The 20040-nt window shown below is 38.1% G+C and overlaps 1 long non-coding RNA gene across 1 annotated transcript in view; it reads left to right on the top strand.

The window, feature by feature from the left end:
• The window catches only part of LOC138752630 (uncharacterized), a 131042-nt gene that overhangs the window by 12315 nt on the left and 98687 nt on the right, over positions 1-20040 (top strand). The window contains exon 3 of the long non-coding RNA XR_011350788.1: positions 11911-11969. This is a non-coding gene — a long non-coding RNA (uncharacterized lncRNA). The remainder of the gene's footprint in view (positions 1-11910; positions 11970-20040) is intronic.

Consider the following 20040-nt stretch of genomic DNA (forward strand, 5'->3'; position numbering starts at 1 on the left):
TAGCAGAAGAAAATATAAAAAGGTATACATAATATATAACTTGTAAAAATGCTCTAATTAACAGTTTCCCATTTTCATAATTAATTATTAATTAATATTATTAAGATTAAAAATGAAAATCACAGGATTTACTTTATAAGCAATCTGTTCATAATGGTAAAATATCAATTAATATTAAAGACTAGGACCATCATATATAAACTCCAAATAATCAACATATTATAAAGCAAAGAAAAAAACTAAAAACTAAACTAATGCTGATCTAGCCCCTCCCTCTAATCAAGGTTACTTATATAAAAAACAAAGAGAGAAAAAAAGAGAACAACAAAACTGGATCGGGTTGCTACCTCCAGAAGCCAGACAGAGCATCTCCGGAGCAGCCCTGGAGCCTAAAACTGCCAACCTGATAATATTCCATGAATGGACCCCATATCTTTTCAAACTGGAACTTTGGTCCCAAATTAGGAAGAATTAGGGGAAACATTTTTCAATCTTTACCAGCTACTTTTAAAACTAAAACAGATTCATGCCCTTTAATTGCCTTGTTTGGCTTTATTTGCGATCCGATTATGCTTTTGTCTGTATCTCAAGAAAAAGTTTTAGCTTTTAGTACACTGATTGCTAGACGAGGTGTTTTAATGAAGTGGAATGATGAACTTCCACCAATTCATGGGCAGTGGTTACATGATGTAATGGCATATTTAAGTTTGGAAAAAGTATCAAAAATTATACTTCTAAGTGCTATAGTTTCCAAATCTTCCTTCAGTTTTAGTCAGACTTAATATGTTATATCATGAGGCTTAATCTTCTGTTGGACATGTTTGGGGTTGCTACAGAGCATATTCCAAATGGAGGATATGCAAATAGTCCAACTTTGACATTCAGTCTAACTTTACTTTATAAAGGTTTTACTTTTTCTGGATAGGCTGGAAATTTCAAAATTTTAAATATAAATTTAAATTTAAACATACAACCATTTCACCCCACAAACCTGCACCCACTATATGATTTGAACGGTGGGAGGAAACCAGAACCCCCGTGGAAAGCTCATGCAGACACAGGAGAATGTACAAATTCCTTACAGGCAGCATGGGATTTGAACCCAAGTCCCGATCACTGGCGCTGTAGTAGCATTATGTTAACCGCTACACTAACCGTGCTGCTCATTAAGTATACTGTTATTCCACGCCAACTATTTTTCTATAGATTCATACAAAGATTCATGGGATTATAAAGGATGGTTACATGCTTTCTGCTTGTCATGTTTGCGTAATCATCAAACACCAATTTGCATTAATCCCAGAAAAATCCCACTTTATTTTCATCAAATTCCTGTCAACTTCCCATAGGCAGTAGTGGGCCAAATCAAATCACAAGGACTGAGAGTTTCAGACAGGTCAGGAGCTAAGGCTCAGCACCTTAGCAGACCAATCGAACCACGATTCATTAGCAGGAACAAATAAAAGTAAAAACACAAAATGCTGGAGAAGCTCAGCAGGTCAAAGCAAAGATACATAACTGATGTTTCAGGCTTGAGCACTTTATCAAGATATGAGAAAATGCCGACAACAGGCATCCAAACAAAAGAGTGGGGGGGGGAGGGGAGGAAGGAGTGGCAAAAGCAGGAGATGATATGTGGAGAAGGGAAGGAGGGGACAGCAGCAATGAGGGGAGGTGGGATGGCTGGGTGGGTAAGGGGAAAGGGAGGGAGAACTGGAAAGACATGAAAGGAGGAGGGGAAAGAAAAGATGAACAGGTTTAGTAGAAAGCAGAAAAGTCAATGTGAATGCCAGCTGGCTGGAAAGTGCTCAGATGGAAAATAAGGTGTTGTTTCTCCAATCTGAGTGTGGCCATGATAGGATAATACATAAGACCATGGGCAGACATGTGAGCACAGGAGTGTGACCCAGAATTAAAGTGGTTGGCTCTCGGGAGGTCTCTGTTGTTGCGGATAGAGAGGAAGTGCTCAGCAAAGTGATCTCCCTATTTGCGACCAGTCTCTTCGATATAGAGAAGGCTACAAAGGGAGGATCAGATGCAGTAAATCAGTCCTGTGGATATACATGAAGCCTTGCTTCACTTGAAAGGACTATTTAGGGCTCCGGACCATGCTGAGGGAAGGGAAGGAGGTGTTGGAGCAAATGTTGCACCTTCTGTAGGCACAGGGGAAGATGCTGGAGATGCGATGGGCATGGAGGGATGAGTGCACGAGGGAATCACAGGGGGAGTGGTCCCTGTAGAAAGCCGAGGGAGGAGGAGATGGAAAATATGTCAGGTGGTGGGATCATGCAGTAAGTGCTGGAAATTCCAGTGGATAATGTGTTAGATCCAGAGGCTGTTGGGGTGGTAGGTGAGGATGAGGAAGATTCTATGTTTGTTGCATCTGGGGGCGAGGGAGCCAGGGCAGATGAGTGGAAATGGAGGAAATGCAGGTGAGGGCTGAGTTGAGGGGAGGGGAAACCACGTTTTTGGAAGATCTAAACTGGAAGACCTTATCTTGGGAACAGATGTGGCGGAGATAGAGAATTGAGAGAAGGGGATGGAATCTTTGCAGGGGACAGGGTGTGAGGACATGTAGTCTGGGTAGTTGTGGGAGTTAGAGGGTTTGTAGTATATGTTGGTGGAAAGCTTGTCTCCTGAGGTGGAAATAGAGAGATCCTCATTGGGGAGAATGTTATTGGAGATGAACCAGATAAGTTTGAGATCAGGGTGAAAGTTGGCCGCAAAGTGAATAAAGCTGACAAGCGAGTGTGAAGGCTTGCAACATGGATTGCTCCACAGAGCCCACAAACAGGAAAGTGTTGCTGGGACCCATGCATGTACCCATGCCACTCCTTTAATTTTGAGGAAGTGAGATGAGTTAAAGGAGAAGTTATTTATAGTGAGGACAAGTTCTGCCAGGCAGAGGAGGGTGGTGGTAGAGGGTGACTGGTCGGGTCTTTGGTCCAGGAAGAAGTGAACTGCTTTCAGACCTTCTGTGTGGGGGATAGACGTATAAATGGATTGGACATCCATCGTGAAGATTGTGGTTGCTGCACACTCCAAATGGCCAGTGGTAGTACATACATGTGTGGAAAACAACAGTAGACCAGACCATTGAAAAACTACAAAGTAATTTGCATTGTATGGATTACTGATTGAACTGGTTTCTGATAATGGTCCACAGTTTGGATTGGAGGCTTTTAAGGTATTCCAATGGAATGACGGTGTTCGACACATCTTGTTAGTGCTCTACCACCCAAGCACCCAGCATATATGAGTGATGACGGTATCATGCTCACCAGTCCAGTTGCTGGAATCCATTCTGAAAGATGAGGTCATGGAGTACCTGGCATGACATGACAACATAGGCCAAAGTCAGCCGGGTTTCCTTCAGGGAAAATTTGGCATGACAAACCTACTGAAATTTTTTTGAGGAAATTATAAGCAGGCGAGATAAATGAGATGCAGTGGATGCTGTATATTTGGATTTTCAAAAGGCCTTTGACATGGTGCCGCACACGAGGCTGCTTAGATGAGAGCCCATAGAATTAATGGAAAGATAAAAGCTTGGGTAAATCATTAGCTGATCAGCAAGAGACAGAGAATGGGAATAATGTGATCCTATCCTGGATGGCTAATGGTGTTGTGTTGGGGCCACTTCTTTTTATGTTATATGGTAAAGGTAAAATGTAAAGGTTCCATTATTGTCATATAATACTACATATAGAATGAAACATACATAACATAAGGCAGGCAGAGAGTTGCCTCTTTGTCCAGCCCCCCTCACAGAAACCTACAGCACTTGATGTTCCTAGGCAGTCTCTGCTCAAAGTACTGACCAGGCTGTGCCTGCTTAACTTCTTAGATTAGACAATCTCATGCATGTTCAGGTTATTAGACTTCTAATGGTGCAAATTGTCAAATAAATGGCTTTGTGGCTAAGTTTTCAAATAATACATCGATAGGTGATGGGGCAGGTTGTGATGAAGAAATGGAGAGCCTGCAGATTCTTAGATCAGGACAATGGGCAAAGATGTAGAAAATGAAATACACTGTTGGAAAGTGTACAGTCATGTACTTTGGTAGAAATAATAAAAGGGCAGACTATTATTTGGAGGTGGATAAAATTAAAAATTCAGAGATGCAAAGAGACTTTGAATTTCTTGTGTAAGATAACCTAAAGGTTGAGAAGGAGGTGAAGAAGGTGTATGCAATGTTGGCATTCATATCTAGAGAAATAGAATATAGAAGCAGGGATGAGATGTTGATGCTTTATAATACTGAGGCCTGAGGCCTCACTTGGAGTATGGGTACAGTTTTGGGCTCCTGATCTAAGAAAGATTTCAGAGAAGATTTACACTAATGATTCCTGGAATTAAGGGATTAGCATATGAAGAACATTTGACAGGTCTTCACTGTACTTCTTGGAGTTCAGAAGAATGCCAGGGGTCCTCTTAGAAGCATTTTGAATGTTGAAAGGCCTGGACAGAGGTCCATGCAGTCATTGGGATGGGTTGCAATGTCACAGGGACACAGAGTCAAAAGTAACAAATAAAGAGCTAAAGGTCTTGCATTTAAATGCACATAGCATAAGAAATAAAGTGGATGAGCTTGTAGTATAGCTATACACTGACATGTATGATCCTGTGGCTTTCCCTGAGTCATGGCTAAAGGATAAATGTTATTGGGATCTTAACGACCAAATATGCACAGTGTATCAAAAGGATAAGCAGGTAAGAAGGGTGGTATGGGTCTACTGGTATGAAAAAATTTTATTAGAAAGCAGATGGGAAGAAATAAAATCATTGTGGGTAGAGTTAAGAAATGGCAAAGGTAGAGACCCTGTTGGCATTGGTCTGTATATACAGACCTTGAAACAGTAGCCAGGATTTTGACAACAAATTACAACACCAAATAGGAAAGGCGTGTCAGAAGCGCAATGTTATTGCAGTCATGGGAGATTTTAATATGCAAGTCAATTGGGAAAATCAGATTGGGACTGGATCTCAAGAGATGGCTTTTTAGAGCACGAGGGGATCATAAGAAATGGATTAGGTTTTGTGTAATGCACTAGAAGTGAGCTTGGAGTAAAGGAACTATTGGTGGGGGGGGGGGTGGAGGAGTGATCACAAGATCACAATATGATTGAGTTCAAATTAAGATTTAAGAGGAGAAACTAAAGTCAACATGTGTTGGAATTTCAGTGGAGTACAGGGAATTACGGTGTCATGAGAGGGGAACTGGCCAAAATAGATAGGAAGGGAGGATTAGTAAGGGAAGATGGCAGAGCAGTAAAGGCTGGCGTCTCTGACAGAAATGGGGAAGGTGCAAGATAAATGCATACCAAAAAAGAGGAAATATTCAAATGGAAACATGCCACAAATGTGGCTGACAAAGGAAGTCAAAGCCAATGTAAAAAATGAAAGAGAGGACATACAAGGAAGCAAAAATTAGTGTAAAAATAGAGGATTGGGAAGTTTATAAAAACTTGTGTAGGGTAACTTAAAAATTCACGAGGGAAAAGATAAAGTATGAAAATAGGTTAGCAGATTTTATCAAAGAGGATACAAAAACATTCTTCAAGTCTCTACTGTGACAAAGTATTTTGAGGTGGTTTGGGAGGAATTGTTAGAGCAGCTTGCACACACACATTTTAAAACACAGAATTTTTGCAGGACTTTTCCAGAGTGCTTTTTGCAGAAAGCAGCAAAGTAGCAACGGATAAGTCTCCTGAACCAGATGGATTGCATCGTTTGGTTCTGGAAGAAGTGGTAGAGATTTTGGAGGCATTGGTTCAGGAGAGCCTGTGATCTTTGCAGGCAAGGGACAGAACAGCTTTACTCTCAGAGAGTAAAATCACAGAAATCAGTTCTAGTGGGACAAGCTGGCAAACTTTGGAAGGCTGCCTGGTCAAAGGAGAAGATTGGCGGTGTGAAAGGTGACCTGAAAAAAAGAGGATCATCTGGAGAACCCTGAAGGGGGAAAGTTTCATCAGCACGACTGATTGAGAAGGAATCAGTTGTGGATGTCCTGGAAAAGGAATCTGTCTCTGAAAATCAGCAAGAACCAGCAAGAGTGGTAACCATTTGTCTGTTAAGCACCAAAGACTGGTGAACTTTGTTAATGCTAACTTTTGTGCACAGTACAAGAATTGCCTGCAACCAGTGAAATAGGACTGTGATCCAAAGACCTTTTCTAATCTTAAATATACATTACACTCACCTGTGCTTAGTATTAGAGGGGGGATTAAGTAGGTTAGATAGGTTAAGTAATAAGTTAAAGTTTAATTTTTTTTTCTTGTTCAATTATAATTAAAAACTACTTTTGTTTAAGTAACCCTGTGTGGTGGTGCATATCTATTGCTGCTGGTTTTGGGATCCTCTGGACTCTGTAACAATACAATGTAAAAAAGAGGTGAGAGTAGATATGTGAATACAAGAAGATGATGGTAGAGAAATAATAATTGTAAACAAGAAGATGGCAGAGTATTTTGATTTAGACTTTACTATGGAAGACATGAACAGGGTACAAGATGTTGAAACATATCAGGAAAGGGAAGTGAGTGTAGTTTCTACTTTAAGGAAGAAGGTGCTCAGAAAGCTGAATGGTCTAAGAACGGATAAGTCTCCTGAACCAGATGGATTGCATCGTTTGGTTCTGGAAGAAGTGGTAGAGATTTTGGAGGCATTGGTAATGATCTTTCAGGAATCAGTACATTCTGGTATAGTTCTGGAGGACTGGAAAATCACAAATGTCACACCACAATTCAAGAGGTAGGGAGACAGCAAAAAAGGAAATTAGCCTGACGTCAGTGGTAGGGAAGATGTTGGAGCCGATTGTCAAGGATTAAGTTACAGAATACTTGGAGGCACATGACAAGATAGGCTAATGGGAAATTCTTGCTTGACAAATCTATTGGAATCCTCTGAAGAAGTGACAAGCAGGTTAGATAAAGAAGATGCAGTGGATGTTGTTTATTTGGATTTTTATAAAGCTTTTGACATGCTGCACATGAGGCTACTTAACAAAATAAGATTCCACAGTATAACAGGAAACATACTAACGTGGGTAGAGCATTGGCTGATTGGCAGAAAACAGAGTTGGAATACAGGGATCATATTCTGTTTGGCTAGTGGTGTTCAACAGGGGTCAGTGTTGAGGCCACTTCTTTTCATGTTGTATATTAATAATTTGGCTTATCGAATGAATGGCATTATGGACAAGATTGGAGATGATACGAAGGTAGGTGGAGGAGCAGGTAGTGTTGAGGAAAGATGGAGGCTGCAGAAGGAAAGTAGGAGAATAGGCAGAGAAGTGGCAAATTAAATACAATATCGGAAAGTGTACAGGATATTTTTTGTGGGGAAAAAAATTGAAAAGATCCAGATGCAAAGGGATCTGGGAGTCCCTGTGCAGGATGCCCTGAAGATAAACTTGCAGGTTGAGTCAGTGGTGAAGAAGGCAAATGCAATACTGGCATTCATATCAACAGGAATAGAATAAAGAGCAGGTTTGTAATGTTAATATTTTATAGGCACTGGTGAGATCTCAATTGGAGTATTGTAAGCAGTCTTAGGTTCCTCATTTAAGAAAGGATGTGTTGATGTTAGAGAGAGTTGAAGAGGTTGACAAGGATGATTCCAGGAATGTTTGAAGGCTCTTGGTCTGTACTTGTTTGGAATTTAGGAGAATGAGGGGTATCTCATTGAAACATTTTGAATGTTGAAGGAAGGACAGAGTCGATATAGGGCACAACTTTAGGTTTGAAGGATGTCCACTTAGAACAGAAATGCAGCAGAATTTATTTTGCCAGAGGGTGGTGAATCTTTGGAATTTGTTGCCACTGGCAGTTGTGGAGGGCAAGTCATTGTGTGTATTTAAGGCAGAGATTGATAGATTTTTGATTAGACAGGGCATCAAAGGTTATGGAGAGAAGGCTGGGCAGTGGGGCAGTGTGGGAAAATGGATCATTGGTGGTGGACTCGATGGACTGAATAGTCTATTTCTGCTCCCAATTCTCATGGTCTTATGGAAGGATCAGCATTATATTTCCAGTAAGGATAGTTTACAACTTGAAGCAGAACCTTCTGGAGGAGGTGCCCTCAAATATTACTGTCTTTGTCAATTGTGGTGGTAAAGATTGCAGATGCAGGATGTGCTGTCAAAGTAGACAAGGGGACTAACTCCAGATCCATACTTCCTTACATCATAAGGCAACTGTTTCTTTCTTTACGGCTATGTTGGCTCAGAGAGCAATTCCATTACCTGCTATTTTTCACCAACTCCTCTCTCATTTTCATTAACTCTCTTGGGATTTTACCACTTATTTACATAGCAGAGGCAATTTATAATGGCCAGTTTATCCTTTCTAAGGGGTGCAAGAGGAAACCAGAATACATGGGAGAAACTCACAGGGAAAATGCACAAACTCTATACAGACACCACAAGAGGTTAAAACTAAACCTAGGTCACTGGTGCTGTGAAGGGGAGAATAAAGCTTAAGTGGGGGGTGCAGGGGGATGTTGAGATTTCATTCTATTGGGCTGCTTTGTCCTCATTGGTACCAAGGGTATTGTTGGAGTTGCATTCAGTTCTGAAAATGGGCAGCATTCCACATTATATGTCTGATAGGTGGTGTAATTGGTGACGAGCCTTGTGTTGTTATTCAATGCTGGGGCAAAGGTGGAGACCTTTTGTTGTATTTGTGGGCTTGTAGATCAGTACCAATATTTTGTGAGGATGATGGTATCGGAGAGCAGTCTTTTCAAAGGCATGCTGCTCACCTTGATACTTCCTTTTGAGCTCATAAAAGTTCTGCTGACATTGTCCATTTCAGTGGGGATTCACATTCCTGGAGGAGATAATGTTATATCCTGCTGGGCTCTTCTACTGTTACCCAGTTGGATCTCCTTGCCTTCCTGGTGCCCAGATTTCCCTCCTGCTCTATACTCATTGATCTCTATACTCTCAGAGTTGATGGGCTCTCTCACTCGCCCTTAGTAGCTCTGTCACCTCTATGGGACCATGGAGCCACAGGGACAGTGCCTTTAAGATATGTCCCCTTCCCTGATTGCTGAACAGTAAAGTTTTAGCAATGTTGTCTTGTTGGGAAATGCACAGGTCTCATTTTAAAACTACTTATGGTATAAACATCTCTGCAGTTTTAGATCTGTTTTTGAGCAAGCTCAATATTTCTTGAGGTGCTAAATGAAGCCACATTTTGATGGACCAAAAAATTGTGAAATTGTATTTCAGTACATGTGAACTTGCAATGAGTCCAAATTGAGAAAAAAATATACACATTCATGAAGAAATCTGTTCATCAAATTGTTTCCTTGAGACAAGTTTGGCTTTATTGCTCAATTAAATCCAACTCCTTTTAAGATAATAATCTGTCACCATTAAGACTGGTAAAATTTGCAGTATCGTGTGCTTCCTGCCTAAAAAACTTCCTCCATGATGATCTTTTTTTTAAAACATAATTTCATGCAGCCAAATTGCTAGTCTTCACATTATTTACCACTCCAAATCTCATCTTTTATATCTTCTAGATTTGGAAAGCAAGATTTTCATCTTATTTACTCACGATTTTCATCCCTTTCATTTCTATGTTGTGGTTATGAGGTATGTGCTGTTTAGCTCAAAGATAATTTATCTTTTCTTTTTTATGACCACATTCCCTTTGATCTTCCTTGCAGCCCTGCTCAGGCCATGGAATGCATTGAAAATGAGACTCCTATTTATTAATGTAGTTGAGATCCTGGTACAAATTAAGATAAGCTTACATTTTCCATTTGTGTACAGTGCTGCATTTGTTTTAGACATGCAGCACAGTCAGGTCCCTTTCGGCATATGAGCCCATTCTGCTCAATTACACCAATTAATGTACAGGGTTGTACATTTTAAACGGTGGAAGGAAACTGGAGTGTCCAGAGGAAATTCATGCAGACATGGAGAATGTACAGACAGCTCCGGATTCGAATCCCATTCACTTGCACTGTAATAGCATTGCGCTAACCCCTACGATAACTGAGCCATCCATATTAAGTGAAGACTGGTGAACCTTATCCAGTTTTTTTTTCATAGTTGCCTTGAATTTTTCCATATGTTGATAAAATAAGCCTGTGATACTGGAGTGTATTTCTTCTAATTCATCATTTATTTTCTTTTTTGGGGGCAACATGGTTATTGCTAGCAAAACCATAATTGATCTTGATAAATTAGTGGCAGGCCACCTCTTTAAGCTGTTGCACAACTTACTCCCATAGTCCAATGGAATTGGGAGTTTCTGAATTTAGACCCAATAATAGTGAAAGAGCAGCAATATATTTCAATGTCTGTTTGATGTTTGACTTGGAGAAGAACTGCAGACATTGTTGTTTTACTGCCACGTTCATCTTAGTGATAGAGGTCATGTTCTTGGGCCAATCACGCCCATTAGGGGAACATCTTCATTCAGAAGGTGGTAAGAGTGTGGCAAGTGCTGCCAGTGGAAGAGGTGAATATGGGTTTGATTTTGTTATCTAAAAAGTCAATAATTGCATGGATGGGAAGGGTATGGAGGGGTACTGTCTGGGAGGAGATTGATGGGACTAGGCAAAATAACAGTATACAATGGATTTGATGGGTGAAAGGGCCAGCTTCTTTGCTATAGCATTCTGTGGTACTATGGTTCCTACATAGAGAAAGCTATGCTAACATATTTAAAACTAACATCATTACAGGAGTAAATAACTGCAATTTCAGGGAAATTATTGGATACACAAACATCTTTCCTGTTCCATTCCAAGGTTATACAAGTAATGAAATCTGAGGCATGTGTATTTGGGGTGGTTATGAAAGCATAGTATAATTGTGGCAACATTAGAATTGGTTACCTGATATCTATCTCTCCTGATCTCTGACTATTGGAAATTTACATTTTCAAATCTTACTCACCCAATGAGACCCTTCATTTTACAATTGTTTGTTTCTGATTGAATGTAATAATTAAATTAATTTAAATGTTAATTTAGTTACTTTTATCATTTACATTGGCAAAAGTATTATGTCTGTAAATTTATTATAGATGATCAATATATAGTTGACATTAAACCTACAAGAAAAAAAAACTTTCTAATTTCCTTCAGAATTGGTCAGTTTGTCATTTATTTTCATGTGCAGTTATCTACGTGAATGATTAGAGAGCTTCAGACTGGTCATCTTCATATTTAGCTATTTGGGTAATTGTAAACAAATGCACCTACTATTCTTCCTCTACACCCATGACTGCACAACTAAAACCATTCCAATACCATCTTTAAATTTGCCAAACATTCCACAGTAGTTGACCAGATATCAAATAATTATGAATTGGAAGACAGGAAAGGATTGAAAGTCTAGTGGCATGGTGCCAGGCTAACAATCTCTCTCACAATGTCCATAATATGAATGAGATAATCAATGACGTTGGAAAAGAAGACAAAGTCTATATTCCTGTCCATAAGAATCGCACTGAAATAGAAAAAAGTATACAGTTTCATGTCCTTCATAATAACTATCTCCTATGACCTGACCTAAGACAACACATTCCCATGATTGTCAGCATCTCCCACTGCCTAGGAAAGGCAGCCAAGATACTGAAGGACTTATCACACCCTGGACATCCTCTCTTCTCTTATATGCCATTGAGGAGAAGGTTTCAGAATGTGAAAGTGCAGACCATATGTGCTTCTTTACAGGCTGTATGAATGTTAGAAATAACCTCTGTCTCCTTGCAGAAGAAGCCTTCTCACTTAGTATGTTGTGACAAATAAATTTAAACTAAACTTTTAAAAGGGCAGAGTTCTAATCCATGGTCTTTGACCTGAAATTTTAAGTGCATTTCCTTTTACACAGATATTGCCTGGTCTGTTGAAGGTTTCTAGCATTTTCTGCTTTTTGTTTCAGATTTCCAACACCTGAAGTTTCTTTTGCATTTCACAAGAGGAAGAATCAGGCAACTCCAGGTAAGGATGCCACTTAACATTCCACTGAATTTTACTCACCTTTAAATCAGATATTTTTGATGTTGGAAATGAGAATACATGCAGTAAGTGATGCACCACACAGATTAGTGCTGAACTCTATAGTTCAGAAGTCATCTAAAATTCTTAGTTGAATGTTTCTCATTCATACATTTGTATGCGATCATCCCAATGGTTCACATTTCCCATTCAATCTTCCAATTGTCCTCAGTCTTGGTAACCATGCATAGGACTCAACATTTTATTCTCATTCCTCCCAAGCAAGTGCATCCCTACTCAATTAGCATGATATCTGTTCTCATGTCATGCACTGGGACAGCGTGGTTGGCGTAACAGTTAGTGCAATGCCATTACAGCGCCAGTGATTGGGAACAGGGTTCAAATCCTGCGCTATCTAATAGACGTTGGTACATTCTCCTCGTGTCTGCATGGGTTTTCCCTGGGGGCTCTAGTTCCCTCCCACCATTCAAAATGTACTGGGGGTTCAGTTTAAGTGGGTGTAAATTGGGTGTCACAGACTTGTGGGCCAAAATGGGCTGTTAAGGTGCCGTATGTCTAAAAATGTTTTTTTTAAATTAGTGATCTCTTGTGTTGCCAGTTAGAATCAAAATTACAGGTTGCATCATCAGATATAAAGATTTTTCCATAGTAGGGGAATTAAAGGTTATGGGGAAAGGTAAAGTCGAACCGAGTCCTCAGTGAAATTGCAATGATCTTGTTGAATGGTGGAGCGGGTTCAATAGACCCAATGGCCTACTTCTCCTTTACATTCTCATGGGGGAAATTGTATACTTAAACCTTTCTTTTGTGCATTGTTATAAACACATGGCCATTGTATAAAAAATTGGTTAAGATTGAACATTGTTTTCTTTAACTGATTTCCCATAACTAGATGCTTACTGGAATAATGATGATGGATGACAAATGCAACCACTCAGTGTTATAAGTAACGTAGATTATAATAGATTTACCTTTGTATTTCAAAGAGAACATTAAGTTGCTGATTTTTATTAAATACAAACCTGTAATTAGTTAACAGCCTCAAGAGATAAATAAATGTACCAGAGTCATTGTGGGTATAACAAGTGATTTCATGCAGTGACATCCCACAACAAGCCCTACAAATCTCTCTACATATTGCACATGGCATGATTTGTTTTTTGTGCTCTGCAGTTTTACATAAAATTCCTTGAGGCAGTGAACATCAGATGATGACAAACCACTTGCTGCAGTACATCAAGGTCTCTAAAGATAGTCAACTTGATACAGTTTGCAGAATAACAGGTTTAGGAAAATTTTATTTTGTTACATATATTTCCAATCTGGCCAGTATCAGAAAGAATTCACAGGAACGAGACCAACGGAGCATTTTATAAGGTTAGTGCACATGGTCTGCATCTATTTCTGAAGTCTCTGATAATCATCAGTCTGCTCAAGTATATCAAAGAATTTTTGTGGGTAAGGATCCTTTATCTAACTTTTTATCGCAAAGCAATGAATCCTATCTGTTCAGGTGGACAGATTTGCTTGTGGTATTTCACTTCAATTGTATTTTTATCTTATCAAAACAGTTTTATCAACATTTTTGACATTTTAGGCAATGTCCCTGGTGAATTCTGATAATATAAAAAGTACAAAACATGGAATCATAAAGAATTGAATACTAATCCACAGACTGAATTGACAGGTTGTATTAAATAACATTTATGCCTGTGTGGCTGCAAAGACTGCGGGAGCTCTGGAGACAAATCCACAAGAAGCTCAGTGACTCTGAAGGGATTCAGTATTACTTCTTTTTCTCTCTTACTCTAAGGGATGGCAGGCAACACTAAAGGCAACTCTTTGTCTGCCCTTATGGCAAGCAGAAGGCAATTTTGTTTAATATTACATGTTCTGCACTATCACCTGACAATAAAATAATTTTGAATCTTAAAATGTTTATTTAATTTCTTGATTATACTGAGGCATTCAATAATCAAAATCACATTGGGACAAGTTAAGAAATTAGACATGGAAATTAAATAGCTACAGAATAGTGTTCTTTTAAAATTAGTGTAAAAAAACTAAAACAAATATTTCAAGTATCAGTAATATTTCAAATCATTATAGCCTCTCTTTTAATAGGTTAAAATATATTTTGTTCATCTTCACCTCTTGCAAAACCCCAAGCTAAATTGACACACTCGCACACACTCATTCACTCACTCTCTCACTCTCACACTCACTCTCTCACCCTCTCCCCCTCTTGTTCTCTCATTCTGCCACTCTCTCACACTCACTCTCTCACCCTCTCACTCTCTCACCCTCTTCCCCCTCTTGTTCTCTCATTCTGCCATTCTCTCACCCCTTCACTTTCTCACTGTCTCACCCTTTCACTCTCTCACTCTGCCACTGCCACTCTCCCTCATGTGGGTGTAAACATGTACAGACATCCTGCCCACACCAGTGCATTGACACATTAAAAAAAATCAAACTCAATTAAATCAAAGAAAATATTTAATCACCTTTCTCGCTTTCAATCTTTTTACTGAGTTTTATAGAATAAGCACACATTGCATAGAGAACGCAAGGTTACCAAAATGAAGAATATAAGTAGATTCCAAAAATAAAACAATATTGATATATGCTTAAATAAAATATTCCAAAACAATAGTAATGTATCCCTTCCCATACAATATTATCAGAATGACAAAAAATAAAAACAAAGAAAAAAACTTTAATCCACTACTGAAGAAAACCTTGGATGTTTGACATAAAATTAAAGCTAGTATAATTCTGCTGAATCTATAAAACATTACTAACTGAAGGAAAAACATGTACAAAAATAATTAATTCAATGATCAAGACAAACAGATTTAAAGAGCACAAAATTAGTCCATAAAAGGACTCCAAATTTTATGAAAGTTGGTGTTAGTATACAACGTGAAACACCTGATTTTTTTCTAAATTAAGGCAAGACATGACATGACATAACCACTGAGTACTAGTGGATGGAGCAGGATCTTTTCATCTAAGTAGGATGGCTCTTCATGCCATAACAGTTGAAAATAGTATGATTTGACGATCGGGTAAAGAAAATAGCTAGTTAATATCATCAGACACTCCAAATAAAACTGTTAAATGATTAGGTTCAAGATTAAAACATAATATTATTGACAAAACAAGAAAAATCTCTCTCCTGTAAGGTTCAAGAGCTTGACAAAACCAAATCATATGTATCAAGGTAGCATCCCCATCATTATACCTATCACATCAGAGATTCAGATCAGGAAATATATGGGATAATTTGTCTTTAGACATAAAAGAGAATGTCGAGAACATAGTGAAGATTTAAGAATCAAATCCCAATTTTTGTCTGAGATAGAAAACTGTAGATCATGCTCCCATGCTCTTTTAATCTTATTCAGGAAAACCTGATGCGATTTTGAAAGCATATCATATATAAAGGTTTTTAAAATCTACTGAGAGGGTTGTAATTTGAAAATTACATCCAGCATGTTAGATCTGCAAGAATCTAAAAAAAATGTGAATTTGGTAAATTAAACTTTGCTGATAACTGTTCAAAAGACATGAGACAACTGTCAACAAACAAGTCCTGGAAACACTGAATACCATTATCACACCAACTGAAAAATGTTGAATCATATAAAGAAGGAGGAAATATATCATTAGGTGATGTAAAACTTGGTAAGGAAAACTTTTTAAATCCAAAAGAATTCTTGAATTGAAACCAGAAACGCAGAATGTTTCACTACAGGGCTGTATATCATTCTTAGTTAAAGATAAAAGGAAGTGCTACTCCTAAAAAGGATAAAACAGAAAACTTCTCAGCTGATCTCAATTCCAAAGAGACCCAAACTGGGCGGTCCAATCTATTAAATTATTGTATCCAAAACAGGATAAAACATATATTGATTGCCCAGTAATAGTATCTAATATTCAACAATGCCAAACCTCCATTCCTTTTAGATCTCTGCAAATGAAGCTTATTCAGCTGAGGTTGTTTCTTTTGCCAAATATAAGAAGATATAATAGAGTCAAGTGAATCAAAAAATGACTTGGGGATGAAGACTGGAATTGCATAAAAATGGTGTAAAATTTGGGTAAAATAGTATAAGTGCCACACTAATTTAAAATCATTTTAATAGAGTTAATACGACCAACTAATGAAATAGAGAAAGGTGACCATCTGACAATGTCTGCTTAAGTTGTTTTATTACCTTTCTTCTAGCACCTGATTTAACCATGTTATTTAACTGGTCCACAATACTCACAGCAGGTATTCTGCAGGTGACTGCTAAGAAACATGCAGAAGCCTGCATGGTCCTTTTTTAACTCAGTGAGGAATCAAAAAGAGCAAGCAGAGGAGTCTATCAGGTTGGCTCACAAGTACGCACTACAACTTCTGCTCTGGAATTGCCCATTTATGACAAGATCCGTCAGATACTCCGCATGGATCACAGTGAAAGATGGGTTCCACTGTTTTTTTAAAAAAAAATAATAATTTTTCCCTTTAGATCCTTAGTTACATAATACTTCACAGCAAGATATCCATATTTTTGGGAAGCCCATTTGCAGCAGGTTGTGGACGCACAAGGAAGTAGACCTTATTTCTTAGTTTGTCATTGAGCCATCAAACTTGCTTGATTAAATATACTTGTCATTGAGATCTCACTTAGTTTGGGAGCCTCAAAAAAATTGGTAGCACCTCATTGCATTCAAAGAGGATAATGTCTAAATTTTGATACATAAAAGTGCAATGCAACAGAAACTCTTCTGTTTTCATCATGAGCATGTTAACTGGGCTGAATTTTCATAAGAACCATTCTAAGATAAATTGCAAAATGACTAACTTCCTTGGAACCATTGACCATTGACCTTGCTTTGTCTGAGAACCCATCTATAATTTACATTGCTATTGTTTTGCTTCAATTTACATAATCTGGTGAGATAAGAAATTGTGAAATGTTGCCATGACTAATAGAACACAATGGTTACACATCCTGAAAATATCAACCAGGTGATTGCTGAAAACAAGCAAGGCTTTATTCTTAATGTAAAAAGACCACCTACCTGTTATGTTTAAGCAATGCAAGGCAACAAAGTATACCTTGATGATCTAGGTACCATGTCATTGATATTGGTAAATACAGCTGTCCAAACAAGAAAGCAGAAACATATAGAGCTTGCGGCATGTTTTTTTAAAAAATACTCAAAACTATTTTGATGCAAACAGATCTCCGTTAAGGGTGAAAGCACACACTGTATTTTTTTTCTGGAAAATAATGTATTTTAGTACATACAAACTTTTAAAGAGTAAGCTTTTTAGGATTTATTTTAACAAAAAAAAATCATTACACTTTTTGATTTTTAAATTCAGCTGTTACTTCAGTCGAATATGGCAATGAGTTGTGAGTCAATATACTGTTTCCCCGAACTACAAATTGGATGTCCTTCTGTCTCCCACATTTATTGTAGTGTAAGAAGCTAATTAGATTTTACAGGATTTTTAAGTCATTTTAGATATTATGGCTTGGAATGCTAGAATTAAGGGGAGAAAGAAAGTTTACTGAAGGGTCTTCAAATTAATTGGATTGTAATATTAACATCAAAATATACACTTAGACAGCAACTTTATGACAATATTCATTCCACAGAAAAATAACAAAAATGGCCAGAGTGGCAGGAAATCAATCAGAAGTGTGTAATCATGGGTTTCATTCTCTTGAAGCTTTTAAAGATATTCGTCATAAATAATTTGGCCCTTATCAAGTCTACATCTGTTTTACCTCAGCTCTATGCTTGAGTTTTATCCAATCAGGTGTAGATTTAAAGTTTAGAAATCAACTCTACTGGGAGTATAGAATACAAATTTATTTCTTCTTCTTCTGCTTCCTCAGGCCTTTATAAGATCAATAGACCGGTTTCCTCTCTCTCTGTCATTGGTTCACAGTTCAGCTCAGCAGGAATTTGTTTGTTTGATTCTCCTCCTATCTATGCAACCAAGCAAAACCACCCACAATGATCCTTTACCCCTTCCTGCACTATTGCCTTTGGAATCCATCAAGCACTAAGCTTGTTCACTGTCACCTCTTTCTTATTACTGAGTTGATCCCTTTATCACAATCAATCAGCTCTGCCACTGTTCCACCTAATTTGACCAGTTTTGCATTGTCTGACTAGTTATTGAACATTAGATTTTTGATTAGTTATATTTTCCTCTTTTAAATGTGGCAATTACTTAAACTTTACCTTAAGCCCCCACTACAAGCCCTTCATTATTCCAATGATCCCACCTTATTTTTAATTTTTGTGAGGTGAATTATTACTGTCTCTAGATTGAATTTGACCCTGGATTAATCTCCTACCCCATGTTGTCTTTAGAACACAATTTTCAAACCGCTGCTGTGGTGCACACAATAATCACGTCAACATGATCGAGTGATTTTATTTAATACCTGGTTTAGATCTTCCCAAAACTTTTCCACTTTCTCACATGCCCAAATTGCATGTACTGTTGTTCCCGAGTCCTTCTTACAACGAAAACATCCGTCTAATACTGTTGGGTCCCATTTATTTAACTTTTGGGGCGTGGTGTATAGCCTGTGTAACCAATTATATTGTATCATGCGTAACCTCGTGTTTATTGTATTTCTCATAGTTCCGGAGCATAGCTTTTCCCATGTTTCATTCTTTTTCTTTATGTTTAGATCTTGTTCCCATTTTTGTTTGGGTTTACAGCTTGTTTCCTCGTTCTCTTTCTCTTGCAGTTTGATGTACATGTTTGTTATAAGGTATTAAATAAAATCACAAAAAGCAACATACCAAAAAATCCAGAGATCTTTCTTCTAAGTAATATAAGAAGTAAAGAACTTGGACTCGATTTAAATGGAGCACAAAAAAGATTTATTATGATAGCCTTAGCTGTAGCAAAAAAATGTATTATGTCAACCTGGAAATTAGAAGATATCCTGAGAATACAGCAATGGTACATAGAAATAAATAAATGTATTCCATTGGAAAAAAATAACATATAATTTAAGAAATAACATCACAGTATTCGAACAAATTTGGGAACCGTACATGGAACACAACAGAGAAGTCCTAACACGGACCTCCACTGCCTAAAATGACAGAAGAAGACGAAATGAACTGTCCCAGAATGTAAAAGTAGAAGACACAAATTTCTTGTTTATTTTCATTGTGTGATGACACTGTTTAATGGGTTTAATGTATCATATAGGTTGAACGTTGAGTGGGTGGGGAGGGGGGGTGAAGGAGGGAGGGAAGGGAGGAGGAAAAAGGAGAGAAAAATGATATTGTGTATATTCAAGAGGGAAATGTTTGTGTGTATTTTGGTTAGTATGGTTCATAGTGTGAAAAATAAAAAAAAAATAAAAAAAACATGATTGAGTGATTAAACGGCTTTAATTACCGAAAACCTGACCATTACTAATACACTACTTGGCCAGGTTCCAGGTACAGGAGCAAGAGGGGGAAAATCCTGGCACACCAGCCTTTATTGGGATATCTGGGGAGGAGCCAGGGGAGGGGTTAGGGAAGGTCAGGTCGGTTTGGTCTGGCCAGTCCATACATCTATACAAATGCCTTTCACCACAGTTGCTTTAACCCTTCTGCTGCTAAACCCTCCATCCATGCCCTCGTTATTTTCCTTTTCAACTTCCAAGATTCTCCCGCTTCCCATTCTCCCCTCTCTATACCTGTGAACTAAACCATAACTCTACTGTTCATGTCTCTGGAACAGTGTATTTTGATTAGAAATTATCCGTCCATTTCATAGATGAAAGCAAGTAAACATATACAGTTAACTAATACTGTTCTGTGGAGCTCTTCTAACTTGGTCTGGATTCCACATCCACTTTGGTCATTAACTCTTCACAGCTTTTAGGAAAGGCCTACCAAGATACATGGTGGAGCCATTACTGCTGCATAGAAAAAAAAGGGGTAAAAAAAACCTTTTTAAACCTGAACAATGAAAGACTGTGGTGATTCTATCTCTTCACAATCATCTCAACATTTAACTAAATACATT

Source organism: Narcine bancroftii, chromosome 1, assembly GCF_036971445.1.
Source record: "Narcine bancroftii isolate sNarBan1 chromosome 1, sNarBan1.hap1, whole genome shotgun sequence".
Taxonomy (NCBI): domain Eukaryota; kingdom Metazoa; phylum Chordata; class Chondrichthyes; order Torpediniformes; family Narcinidae; genus Narcine; species Narcine bancroftii.